Source organism: Camelina sativa, chromosome 19, assembly GCF_000633955.1.
Source record: "Camelina sativa cultivar DH55 chromosome 19, Cs, whole genome shotgun sequence".
In the NCBI taxonomy this organism is placed as follows: domain Eukaryota; kingdom Viridiplantae; phylum Streptophyta; class Magnoliopsida; order Brassicales; family Brassicaceae; genus Camelina; species Camelina sativa.
Genome location: NC_025703.1, coordinates 10,058,234 through 10,072,004, shown reverse-complemented (window position 1 = coordinate 10,072,004; position 13,771 = coordinate 10,058,234). Strand labels below are relative to the sequence as shown.

Below are 13,771 nucleotides of genomic sequence, written 5' to 3'. Positions count from 1 at the left end.
TCTTCTACTGTTTGGTTTATATATTGTTTCCTCTCTATGGTAATAAATTCGTTTTTTGCTTCCAAATGGTTTGAATCTTTAGATCTCAGGCTAATCATCATTCATCAAGACCTTTAGAAAATCCTTACAAATTACAATGACAAAAGGAATACAACGATTTTTATAGATTGTGCAATTCGTTCCTACCCTTAATTCACATGATAAGACATTTTCTATCTACTTATATTTATATCATATTTTAGACCCTAACAAAAATCACGATACAGTACTTCTTAAGTAGAAATTCCATAAGTATCATGTAAAACTTGAATGCAGCTTAATTACTAGATGGTAGATAACTAGATACTTTCAAATTTATCATTGATCTTCAAGTTCTATTAAAATCGATCATTGATCTAGATAAATATGGTGCTGGTACCCGATCTCGTAACAAGTCTTGAGTTTCTTGTCCTGACATAATAGAAAATACACGCATCACATGGCAATTTCTTCATTCTTTTTTTTCCCCCCAACCATTGAACAATAATATTTTTGCGAATAGGAAAGAAACATTCTAATCAAGTAAATCTTTTGCAGTTCTAGCTAATAAAGTATGTCGATACTGAGGATGATTGAAGATATTAATTTATTTACAAACATGGAGATATAAAGAGATAGTATTTGAGTTGTGTGTTTACTTCAAGAGAAAGGAACAAAAAAGAGGTCTTAGGAGAGGTTTCTTCTTTATCCGACAGACAGAACAACCATTTGTGTATGTTTTTATTGGCCAATTGCGTAAAGATAGCAACTCTTCCTTATATATCTTTATATTATAAAAAAATGTGATTTGTCTTTTTTTTTTTTTTTTTGAAATGAATGTAAAATTTTATTCACCAAAAAAACTATTTCTTACAACATAGTTATAAAGTTTAATAAACCAAGAAGTTTTTGAGTTTCGAACAGCCAGTTCTAAGTTCTACCGGAGAACCACAGCACAAGGATGTCGGCATATTTCCTGTTTCCGGAGCGGAGGAGTAGCAGAAGTCTGTTTCTAATGGTTTTACAATTAACACTTTCGTTCTGTAATGTAATAATAATGATTGAACACACTCCTCATATCAACATGGTTAGGGCAGGAAGATGAATCAAGGGACCATCTCTTCTTTCAATGCCCCTTCTCTAAAGTTCTTTGGCTCGATTTCTTTGCTCCCCTGGTTCCACCGCAATCGTCTAACTTCCTTGCCTTACTGGATTGGATCAAATCTCCTACATCAAACAGGAAGATTAACACCATTTGTAAGCTTCTGTTTCAGGCTATACTATACAATATTTGGGCGGAAAGGAACGCTAGGCTTCAATCAACTACCTACCGAATAGAGGACTCGATTCGCAAGCAAATTCAACTAACTCTAAGAAGACGTCTACTGGGTCTAGACAATGAAGACAAGTCTACTCCACCAAGATCACCGCAAGACACTTATCTCTATCTCTGGTTTTCAAATTTCCAACCGGTTTAAGTTCAATCTCTTGGATGTTCCTCTAATGTAATCTCTCACGAGAAAGAAATACTCTGTAACTCCTCCATATATACAGTAAAACCTCTATAAATTAATAATGTTGGGACTAAGATATTTTATTAATTTATAGTGATATTAATTTATCTATAAATTATTAATTATTAATTTATAGTGTAAATTAATAATTATTAATTTATAGATATATTTTTAATAGTTTAAATTTTTAAAATTATGAATTGAGACAATTTTAACAAAAATTTCGGATATTCAAAATTTTATGGTATTGAAATTGAATTTTTAATATTTAGAAAACATTATTAACAATAAATTACAAATACAATAGACAAATTCACCTATACACATGACATACATAAAATTAAAATTATGAATAATAATATAGATTGTTTTATTTTAATAGTCAATCAAACTATCGAAATGTAAATGATGGATATCTAAAAATTGAAAACTTTAAAAAAATGTAGCTATATTTATGACATGTTACAAAAGATTTTATATCATTATATTTTGAAAATACAACATAACAGTTATTTTGTAGGTATGAGCTTTAGGAGAAACATACATTATATTTTTTTTTCTTTACGTACATTATATATATGTAAATTTACATGATTATTAATTTATGATATTATTGGGACCATATTTTACATGGGGATTTCAGAAAAAATATTATCTTATTATCTTATCAAATTTTGTTATTTTTTACACTGGTCCGATTTGGGACTAACAAAATTTATTAATTTATAGTGTTTACTAATTTATAGAGTATTAATTTATAGAGGTTTTACTGTATAATGGTATCTCTTTTTTTTTGTTTTGTTTTTTTTAAACATGGTTAGGGCATTATGTGAATATGAATTTGGCTTCTCGGATAACATATTGGAGGACTAGTTTAGTGTCGCGCATTCACGAAATGGAGGCGTCTGTGATTGAGTGAAACGGAAAACAAAAACGAGGAGAAAATATCAGTTCATTCCTATACTATTTAGAGTAGGGGAACACTTATCATAGCTTTTTCGTTTCTGCTTGTACAAATAAGTGAAGATCAGCTGAATAAAAAATAAAAGCGATGCCAACATGCATAGCTGGTATATCACTTGTTAGGAATAAAATTGTTTAAAAAAAAATATTCATTCTGAATTTTAATGGTGGTCATGGTATACAATTTACACGTTAAAAAAAATGTGATACTTTAACAAAAAAAAAATGTGATTCTACTATTTTTCATTATTCACCATTTTTGTTTGGTGATTTCCTTAAATAGAATGAACATATTAATAATGTAATTAGAAAATATATTGTCTTTAATCTATGAAAACAATGTACATATTAGCATTCTTAAATTTGTTCTAATAACTCTATTCAGCTAAAATATTGATGTTATTTGAAACTTTTCAAATATTGATATGAAACTTTTTTCTTTCGATATGATGACCGGTCAGATAAGTACGAGATTATTGTCTACTTGAACTTTGTTATTCAAAACTTAATATTTGTGACACACAACAATGTTTAAATATATATATATTAGATGCCAGATTTTACATATAATGTCAATTTTTTATGAAATAGATTAAAATACTATAATTTTTTTAAGTCAAAAACAAAAATATATTCATAAATGCTATAGTACAAATGTTAATAGTTTGTAATATACTAATATGTGTGAAATAACCTAAAATAGTACTCTTTGTGATTTAAATATATTTTTAATTAAAACCCGCTTTTACCCATATTTAACGTGATCGATGTATAATAAATTCTAAAATTCAACTTTTTATGTAATACATAATGGATTTTTTTTTTTAGTTACGTAAAAATGTTGAATGGTGGATATTTTTTTCTTTAGATACGTAAAAATGTTGAATGGACGCGCGGAAAGTATATATATAGATAAAGAAACTGACGTATAAAGTTGTTGTTAATTAATTAATGGTCAATTAGTAATTTAGAGGGGGGTATTCAACTTATATTTTAAAAGATTTTAAAGTATTCTTAAAATCCTTTGTTATTCAACTGAGGATTTTAAAAAATCTTATGAAATCCTATGTTATTCAATTAAGATTTTTATAAAATCCTTTAAAATAATTCAGAATCTCTTGTTATTCAATCAGTTGTTTATAAAACCAACTTCAAATCTCTTGTTATTCAAAATATTACAACTTTTTTAAGAATGCTACTTTGAATGATTCTAGGAGACTTTTTTTTTGTTTTTTAGTTGAAAATTAATTCTCTCAAAATCATACCTTTGAGCTAGAATTTTAAAAGATTTCATTAAAAAAAAACAGTCATAAAAAATAACTCAGGCAACTATAATCTCCGCAGACCAGCAGACACCTTCTCCACCTGTTAACCACTAGAAGCCACTCATTGCGACGCTAACCTCAACTCAAAGCACCAGCAGCAACAAAACACAACCAATATCAGGGAAAAAAGCAAACCAATAAACAAGATATACCAGTGATATACTCACGAAAAGGATATGTTATAAAGAACCACCACCGGCAGCCAAAACATCACCAAAGCAGTAACACTGGAGCTACTGGTAAGCTCAGAATGGAGACCCCAAGACAATAACCAAACACCCGACGCATCACAAAGGACACTCTCCTAAAAGATATGCTGTTGTCTTCAGACATATTTGACCAACAGAGAAACGTCCATTCTATCGCCAAGCCTTATCGTTGAGGAAGATGACCAAAACTGAAAATTACCGGAAGCATTGTCAAGAATACCTATCCGAAGGAGAGAGGCTAGAGTGGTGAGGCTTTAGCATCTATACGAGACGAAGGGATAAGCCGAGCAAAACAAACACGACTCACTCCGAATCAGACACCAAATCCACTTGCAAAGGCTATGCTCCGACGGACGAGATCGATGCCACACGGTGAAGACAGAGACGGCAAATCTTCAGGACTATGCGTTATTTTAGATTGTTTTCATTCACGACACTTTGTTTCCTCTGTTTTGGTCACATTCACGTTTCACGTTTGCTTCTCTTTTATTAAACTATATGAAGAAGAGGCGATGTGTTGGAGTTAACGGACACATAATAGAGACGTTAACATAGCTTAACTGAGCTTGTTTGTTAGACGTTAAGTCCATTGTTGTATAGTAATTCAGCTTCACCATATATATGTTTGTACAGTGACTTGATTCATTCAGTGAGAAAAATCAGATTATTTTACTTCTTCTAATATCTTTGTTTCTTTTTTTTCCTCACAGTTATGTTTGCTTCTCTCTCTCTTTTGGTTCTTGATCGTTTCCTTCTCTCTCTCATTCTCTACGACATTTCTTCCTTGTTGGCTTTTACTCATCTTCTTCACTTAGTTTCTTCCTCTGTTCTTCATCTCACTTAAAGCTTTGTTTCTTTGTTGCAGGATTTAGACTCTGTGGTGGTGTCTCTCTTACAACTTCACAAATAAGCGATTAATTAATAAGAGGCGATGTGTTGAGGCTTCAGCATAACTTCACAAATATTTTGCTATAGAATTGTTTTCTGCGTATTGGAAATTACTATAAAATCTTATAGAATCTCATAAAATCACATTTCATTTTCTAAAAATAAAAATAAAAAAATCTAAAACACAATCAAATCTCCTAAAAATCTCTTAAAATCTTTCAAAATCCTAAAATGTTAAAATCCTACCAAATCTTTTAAAATATAAGTTGAATACCCCCCTCTTAGTAGTTGTGGCTTCAACATCCGTTGAAACCATGAGTGTTCATTATACATTTATACTCTATACTTGATTAATTCATATGTGAATATTAATGATTTCATCTCCCCACGAACAAAATAATTAACAAAAACATTTCCTAAAAGGTTGCGTAGCAATTAATTTCGAACTTATATGTCTCTATCTCATATCATACCATGTGATGAGAACTTTTTAGTCTTAAAGAATTTGATCAACTATTTCTTTTCTGAGTCATAATCAACTAGTTTATTTATTGATTAATGATTTGATTCTGATAGTTACACTTATACGGTTAATTATACCGATATATGTTACTAATTATGACTCCGAGGCATGCAACCACACTAGCACTGTAAGAGTGTAAGCACCCGAGCTTCTGAATCGATCATATGTTTAAATGAGGCCTAACCATAGTGTCAATCTTGTATACTACTTGTGAAGAATATATTCGTATTCATAAAGTAAAACCATAATCTAGATTCTAGACTCTAGAGATTGATTGATGGAAGCTCGATGTTGAATGATTTAAAAGTCTAGTGATGCCGTTAACTAATTATGCTCCTACTCAAGAATAAATAAGTAATCTGAAGATAGTTATTATAACTTAATATGATAATTAATAACGTTTGAAGCGTGAGAAATATAGAAGGACAAGCTGCACGTGAATGTCTTTGAAATTCGTTTCGAATGGTCAAAAGAGCTAAGAAGAGAAAAAAAGAATAAAAACGCATACGCGTTAACTTTTTCAGGGTGTGATAGTGGTTACAGCTAAGGTAGGACTTATTTTATTTCTAGGTCGATGGAAAAAAAATAAATTAAAATTGTCTTTGTACAATTAAAAAGAATGACTCATTTGTGTACTAAAGATAATTCGATGGTAGGGACCATATGTATCTCTGTAATATTGGTCGTTCTATAAAAGACGAAGTGGTTAGTCTTTGTAATTAACTAATTATATACTAAAAAACAATTTGTCTTTGATTTTATTTTATTGATTCGTCTCATTGGTAGAATTGTATTAGCCGGCCCTCAAGCTTTATTCAAAAAAGGTTAGAAGAAGAGTATGAAACCAAAGAATATTGGTCATCCAAACGGCCAAACATATATATAGTGGATTTAGACTATGATAGGGAACACAATAAGTCAGCAATTAGAAACAAGTAGGCATCCAAACGTTTACAAGTAGGTGTTCAAATGACTTTTCAGTATTTCTTATCCATAAAATGTTAAGATTTAACGATATAAGTAATATATTGTAGTTGCACAAAATATAAATAATTTCCTCTACGCATATTAACGAACCATTAAATTTAAAATAATCTACTCTAGAGAATTTAAGTAATCATCTAAATCTTCGTAAGATTTTTTTTTTTCCCACTACATTTGGTTTTGATAATATGGAATTTTATACCGGAAAGGAGACTAGCTAAAGGCTTGTGAAAAAGCAGAGTTGTATTTGGGCTATTTAATACTTCTCCAATGGTATAAATCAGAGTATTAAACCATGCATATATTTTTTGATTTTTTTTGAGCTCCTTGAGACTACCAATAGAGTTGAGTAGTTTGATGAGGACTTGGGAGTCTGAACAGATCTTGAAAGATCAGATTTGAGAGTTATGAGCGAGTGAAGAGATGTGAGTCAGAGCGCTTCGAAACGCCAAGGCTTCTGCAACTAGAGCAGAAGGTACAAAAGAACGCGACCTCGTTGCCTATGAAATGGTTAAGCCAGATGCATCCTCGATAATCCATCCTGCCCCACTATTGCCTGTAATTGGACACCAAGCTGCATCAACAAAGCAAACGTGAGCATCAATTGTGTTTGGTGGAATCACATGAGGGGGAAGGTAGGATTGTTGTGGAGGGACTTCAAGTTGGGCGTTCTGCCACTGTTTTGCATCAAAAATTGCCTTCAGAATCACCTCATTTGCAGAATAAAGGCATCCTTCAAAGAGGTTGAGGTTCCGAGCTTTCCAGAGATTCCACAAAATCCAGGGGGCTAGTGGAGTAAGAGCCACACCCGATGGAGGAAGGGAAATGAGTTGAGCTAGCTTTTGCAACAGGAGTTTGGGGGTGGGAAGTGGGAGAGGGTTTAGATGGGATGTGAAGGGAGCTAAGTTCCAAACATCCCCTGCAAAACTGCAATGTAAAAACACATGCATTTCGTCCTCAAAAGCACCTCATTTCTTACACCTTACAGTTTCAGTAAGGCCTCTCTTCGCCAGATTGGAGCCGACTGCAAGTGCACCAACTACAACTTTCCATAGGAACGTCCTTAGTTTGGGAGGCAACCTTGCGTTCCAAATAAGTTTAGACCAGTTAAAACTGTCTCCGATAGGCTGTTGGGGAAACTGTTTTGCCAGAGCATAACCTGTTTTGGAAGAGTAAGACCCTGACTTTTCAGGTAAGAGATGACGAATTACGTCCACATTCTAGTCATTGGAGTCTTGAAAAATAAGATCACGAACTGTAAGTTCTGCAGTTGCTTCAGTTGGAGGACCAAAGGGATGTTTAGGTTGGGAGAGAGACAACCAGAGATCGTTCCAGACATTGATAGTAGCACCATCACCCACCGCCCATCCTAAACCCTTGACTAAAAGAGCTCTACCGACGAGGATATTACGCCAACCGTGGGAAGCTACTCGTGGGGAAGAGGAATAGGTTAGAAAGGTATATGAGCTGCAATATTTGTTTAAGAGGACTTTAGCTAACAACCTGTCCGGTTCGTTGAGTAATCTCCATCCTATTTTGGAAAGTAGGGCATCATTGAACTGTTCTACGTCACGAAAGCCTAAACCACCAGCATATTTGGGCTGTGTGAGAGAGTCCCATGCGACCCAACACATTTTCTTCTTATCGGGCTTATCATCCCACTAGAAGCGGGTGAAGACGGATTGAATTTGTTTGTAGAGTGAAACAAGGAGTTTGAAGCAGGACATGGAATACACAGGGAGAGCAATGAGCACAGTTTGGAGGAGAACTTGTTTTCCTGCTCTAGAGAGACAACGAGAGGACCAACAGTGTGCTCTCTATCGGATTTTATCAACATTGGATGCAAAAATATCCCTTTTCTTGCGGCCAAAGTTCTCTGGGAGCCCAAGATAGTTTCCGAGGCCTCCCTCTTGTGAGATGTTAAGAGTAGACCTAACACGGACTTTAGTGTGAGTTGGCATCTTTGAGGAGAAGGTTATTGTAGACTTGTTGAGATTGATGCATTGCCCTGAAGTTTTTTCATAGGTATTCAGAATCTTTAGCAGGTTTTTGCAGCACACATCGCTTGATTTGCAAAAGAACATAGTATCATCTGCAAATAAAAGATGGTTAATCGGAGGACTTGCTCTACAAACTTTGATACCGGGGAGTAAGCCTTGATTTTGAGTCTGAACGCATAATCCGGAGAGAACCTCAGTACACAAGATGAAGAGGTATGAGTAGAGGGGGTCTTCTTGACGAAGACCGCGGGTGGGGATGAATGATCCTTGCGGAGTTCCGTTGATGAGGAAAGAGTAGGATACTAAGGTAACACAAGTGAGAATCCAAGATATCAGTTTATCATTAAAACCAAGTTTCTTTAGGACTGCTTTGAGAAAGCCTCATTCAATGCGGTCGTAAGCTTTGCTCATGTCCGTTTTAATCTCCATTGAGCAATATTTCTTGGCTACTGTTGTCCGGAGAAAATGGAGGATCTCATGCGTGATGAGGACGTTATCTGAGATGGCTCGATTTAGAACAAAGGCGGATTGGAAGGGTGAAATGAGTTGAGGTAACAGGGGTTGTAGCCCCTTGGTGAGATCTTAGCGATGATCTTGTAATGAGTGGTACAGAGTGCAATGGGTCTGTAATCACTAACTCTTCTAGGTGTAGTCACTTTGGGAATTAAACGAACATGTGTTTCATTCTGACGCGGATTCAAGTAGTTTGTAACAAAGAAGCTCCGAATGTCTCGGTAAACATCATCTGCAATAATGTCCCAGAACGTCTGGTAAAAACTAGAGGAGAATCCATCAGGACTGGTGGCCTTTCCAGGGTGTATTGAGAAGACAACAATCTTTATCTCAGCATTATCCGGAATAGCCGTTAATCTATCATTAGTTGATTGCGAGATAGACGATTGTAGGGTTTCTTCAACCACTTGAAAGTCATCATTACCATTAGAGGTAAAGATGGATCCATAGTAGCTAGCAAAAACGGCTGTAATGTGTTCCTCTGCATAGAACTCTTCTCCTTGTTCATTTTCGATAACAGAGAAAGCATTAATGGATCTTCTACCTCTCGTAATCGCATGGAAATAGGCCGTGTTTTTGTCTCCAGCTTGAAGCCATTGCAGTCTGCTTCATTGTCTCCAAAAAACCTCCTCATCCTTATAGGCCTGATCCAAGGTTGAAGAGATTTTTGAAATCAGATCATCATTTGGAGAGGAATTGGAGAGAGCTTCATCTAGATCTTTCTGCAGATCTTTAATAAGTTTGCTGCTGTTTTGGTGCTGCTCTTTTGTCCACTTAATGATTTCCTGTCGGCATCTGTTGAGTTTACCGATAACAAGGTCTTCTGCAGGCTCATGATCCTTCCATGTCTTGGAAATCAGTTCTCTTATCACAGGCTTTGAAGTGAGTCTTCTATCAAAACGAAACATTCCCTTCTTTTTGCGAGCTGAAGTGTTGAAGAAGGTGACCAACGGCCTGTGATCTGAACCCTCAAAGCAGAGGTATTTGCTTCGACCGAAGGGGAAGGCTTCTGTCCATGAACAGTTAGCCAGAGACCTATCTAGTCGAGAGCGGATAAAATGATCATACAGCTTTTTCCTCCAAGATAAGACCTCTCCCGAATGCTTAACGTCCTATAAACCACTTTGGGAAACGAAGTTCCGGAAGTTGAGAAAGGATCCTTCCCAACGTGGAGGGCCTCCTACTTTCTCATCATTGTTGAGGATATCATTAAAGTCACCAGTAAGCACCCACGCATCCTCACGAAGAGAGCCCAGAGTTGAGATTTATGACCAGAATGAAGCTATGTTCTCTTGTTGGGGAGGACCGTAAATAAATGTGATGAAAGAGGAGCATTGTTGGAACGAAGCTTTTGTATCAATAAGATTTGGAGAGGAATCTAAGATATCAAGAGAGATTCCTTCTTTCCAAAGGAGAGCCAAACCACCACTTAAACCAATGGGGGGAACTGTGGAATGATTAGTGAAACTAAGTTCTTGTAAAGAGGAAGCAATAACATCATCTGCATTTTTAGTCTCCATGAGAAACAAAAAGTCTGGGAAAAAACAACGATGTAATTCCTTGAGACGACAAACTGCCCGGTTGCTTCTCAAACCTTGGCAGTTCCATCTTAAAATAACTAAGGAAGAGGGTTTAGTGGGGATTGAAAATCCACCACTTCCCTTGTAACATCAAGAATTAAGTTAATGGCAGGCTGCATCGTTGGATTAGAGCTAGTGCCCGGGGTGTCCTTATCACAAGGTAGAGGCCTAGACGAACTTACGCACAAGCGTTTCCTAGGAGGATGTGTTGATCTGACAGAGTTAACTTTCTTTATGCTCGCTCCTTGGAGAGGACTTCGTGTTCCTCTTGGTTTAGCTAGGGCTCGAGGGGCGTTTCTCCTACTTGTAGGTTTTGGAGCAGATTTTGGAGTTGGTTTAGTAGTTTGTCTACTGGTACCAGCACGACCTTTTGATTGTTTCCTCTTATTTGAAGCTGAGGAAGGTCCTAGTCGGAGTGTAACAGGGGTTCTCTCTGGTGTGAATGCGGGAGTTTCCACTAAGTGTGAGTTTACAGGTGAGAGATGAACATTACTGTGACCGCCAGTCTCCAGATACCGAACCTCAACGTCCTGGAGTCTACTTGAATTAACAGAGATCTCTTGACCTTGCAAGTAGGTTCTAGCATCTTCGCCTAGAGAGATACATTCGAGAGCGAGACGTCTGTTTTGCGAAGAAACAAGGGCTCCAACTGACTCTTGGTTAGGAGGTAGAGCCATAGGAACCCGTGGGGGCCTTGGAGAGGGAGTATGAGATAGGACAGGTCGGACAGAGCTAGAAGTCTCACGTTGAGGCGGGGGTCGATGGTCCTCACTCCTTGGTGAAAGCCCGTTGATTCCTTTAGAGTGCCTATCCCTATCAGAGAGCTTACTTAGAGAATTATGATGAGTAACAATCTGGGACAAGCCTCTAGATACCCCAGCAGGTGTATGATAAGATTGACTAGAAGGCTGATGTCGGGGTTGGTAGTGGCGGGTGTAGTTGGTTGGGGCTGGAGGTCGTCTAGGAGGGGAAACTCTCTCAGATAAGGGTCTGCGGTAGTCCTCCTCATATCTTTTGGTGCTCATAAATTTTTTGATTTATTTGCCGAATTTAGTCCACAACGTCCATATTTATCACAGAGTTGCTGTAAGCCTGTAACTCCTTTAGAGACAAAATAGCTAGTCAAAAATACTCAACTAAGTACTAACTAGTAACTACTAAGTGCATGCATGCAAATGTTATTTGCTATAATTATTATTTGTATAAGTAGATGATGATGGAAACTGGAATGGAAACGTAATTGAGCTAGGGCAAGCTTGGGTTTACCCTTGGAGCGAAGCTTTAAAACTTAGAAACAGTACACTTAAAAATACCACAAAGAAACAAATCCATATGTAAACTATCTAAAGTAACAAAATAACTTAATTAGTTTGTTATCTGATCTAATTAACTTGGTTTACAACTTAGTCTAAGCGAGAACGCTTTTCAGAACTCTGCTCATCGTCCAAACGTTCTTCTCTCTACGGGAGAGTCACGGTTTCGTCAGTATTCAAAGCTTTTTCTCCAATCGAAAACCCACCTCGTAGAGTCAAGTATTTTGAACGCTCATTGATAACTCCTCTAACTATAGCTTTGCGTTCAACATGCTCACCAACCTCATCACCAATCGGAGCCTCGGCCAAACCCTTTAAACGTTATGTAGAGAATTGCACATTTGGCCTCGAGTCTCGCATTTGGCGGCTACACATCTTCTTCCTTGGTTTCTATTTCCACTTTCAGAATCTGCAACTTGTACAGATCCCTCTGTATGCAACAACATGAGTTTCGAGACAAAAACCAAACCTTGTTAATGATTATTAAAAAACAATGGCAATGATCGTGGTATCTCATTAATTGTTATGCCAAAAGAAATACAAAACCTCTGAAGGCGTCCTATGACGTACACAAACTGCAAGTTCCAAGTACAAACGAATCCAATCATTGGCTAGCAAGTCTGATTCATTCACCTACAAAAGCAACAATGAAAACATATAACTGCTTAACTGATCATGAGCAAAAAACAAAAGAAGTGATTATGATCATCATTAGTGTCTTAAGCAAAATTTTACTAGGTAAAATCGTTTTTCATCATTAAAATCAACAACTGAGGGCCAATCAGGCAATGCACCTTGTAGAAAGCATCGGCCGCTACTTCACCCTGAAAGTGAGGTATGAAACGCTTCTTTGTGATCACTATATATGCAACATTAATAACAATCAATCAATCAATTTACTAGCATCTAGTGAGATTGAATACAAAAAAAAAGGAACAAGTGATCCAGTCACCTTTCTCTTCATCTTTATGTCTAGCAATAGTGACATTCAAACCCAAATTTCCCAAACTTTTTTCATCAAGTCGAAGCTGAAAGGTTTTCTGCAATTGACTAGAAGGATCTATTGCAACCGAATTTATGAAGAAAGAGCGTACCAAATTCATTGACTTGTTGTATTTCTTCACGGTACTGGAAGTTTGTCCCCTCATAAAAAATTTATAGAATTATTTTTGTATGTATAAAATTAATATTTATTGAGTAGCAAGAGGAAGAGACTAATTAATTAAGCTCTTTATACCTTGAGCATATTGTAACGATGAAGCCCCACCATAGCATAGATCTTGGGTAAACAAGCCCTAAGCAAAGTAAATAATCTCTCAGTTTAATAATAATAATAATAATAGGTTCTTGCTCCCAAAAAAACCTAGAAAGAAAAACTAAGAAGAAATTAGATACGAGAATGAAAGAACTACGTACATCGGATTTGGCCGCTGTACGCCAGTAATCCATAAACTCCTTCCGATCATCTTCCAACTGAGACGTCGTCATATCATATTTTCCTCCTCCTTCGGACATGTCGGCGGTGTCGATGCATGCAATTTTGAAAGAAAAACATTATATTCATCCGAAGGATTCATTAATGGGCTTCAGTTGGGCCTTCTCTAAGCATACTGCATATGAAAAGCAAGAGAATTTTTTCTAATCACCGCTATATCCTTCTTTAAATTTCATCATTAGAGCATCAATTGTGTGTATGAAAAACAGTGTTATTGCTGGACACCACTATTTAGTCTCAGTTGGAGGGCAAAGAATATGAAAGTTTTACTTTGTAGTTAAGTGAAGAGACTAATTCATCAAGAAGATGGATTGTGAAACTCCTTTTGTATTATTTCCGTGTGGGAGAAACATAACAATAATCTTAAATGTCTTAGTGTTGCGTGATGCAATAGAAACATATTAGTAGCGAAGGAGACGTTCTCAGTGCAATGATACATTAGTTTA

The 13,771-nt window shown here is 36.1% G+C and overlaps 1 pseudogene; it reads right to left on the bottom strand.

The window, feature by feature from the left end:
• On the bottom strand, positions 11,978–13,345 carry LOC104767643 (annotated as a pseudogene).